General features: G+C 49.9%; 1 pseudogene; it reads left to right on the top strand.

The window, feature by feature from the left end:
* The first annotated feature begins 294 nt into the window (after positions 1-294).
* Positions 295-642, top strand: LOC114010129 (RAB6-interacting golgin pseudogene; annotated as a pseudogene).
* Positions 643-647: the final 5 nt, after the last annotated feature.

Raw genomic sequence — 647 nt, 5'->3', positions numbered from 1 at the left:
TAACCTGGCAAACACTACATACAGATCAGGGCTCTCCCCTCTGGAACTTGCAAACCAGTGAGTTAACCCTCTGAGCCTGCCTTCACTCAAGCGCATTAGAACGAAGAAATGATACAGAGGAATGTTACAGTGGTGAATCCCAATGGCCATGTTGTGAACATCTCTGAAACCATAGCCTACGTTTAGACAAATGTCTGTTAAGTATTAATATGCACTTCTTCATGATATTTTTTCCCTCAAATTTTGGAGTGTATTTCTAGACCCTGTTGGATATCTTCCTCAGTGGAGAACTAATGGCCCAGTCTTTTCATCTGTCCTCACAGGAAGCGCTTTGACAGGGCCGAGGCAGAGTACGTTGGCGCCAAGCTAGATCTGCAGCGCAAGACTGAGATCAAAGAGCAGCTCACCGAACACCTGTGTACGATCATACAGCAGAACGAGCTCCGGAAGGCCAAGAAGCTGGAGGAGTTGATGCAGCAGCTGGACGTACAAGCCGAGGAGACTCTAGAGCTGGAGGCAGAGGTGGAAAAACTGCTGCGGGAACAAGAAGCAGGGAAGCAAGTGGTTCGTGTGGAGAGGCCACGTCAGCCCGCTGGGGAGAGTGTGGCCTTGGGCTCTGCCAAAGAGAACAGGAAAGCTCAGGCACA

Source organism: Tupaia chinensis, unplaced genomic scaffold, assembly GCF_000334495.1.
Source record: "Tupaia chinensis unplaced genomic scaffold, TupChi_1.0 Scaffold135423_1, whole genome shotgun sequence".
In the NCBI taxonomy this organism is placed as follows: Eukaryota; Metazoa; Chordata; class Mammalia; order Scandentia; family Tupaiidae; genus Tupaia; species Tupaia belangeri.
Note: the sequence above shows the minus strand (reverse complement) of the source record. Positions and strands in the feature narration are given on the sequence as shown.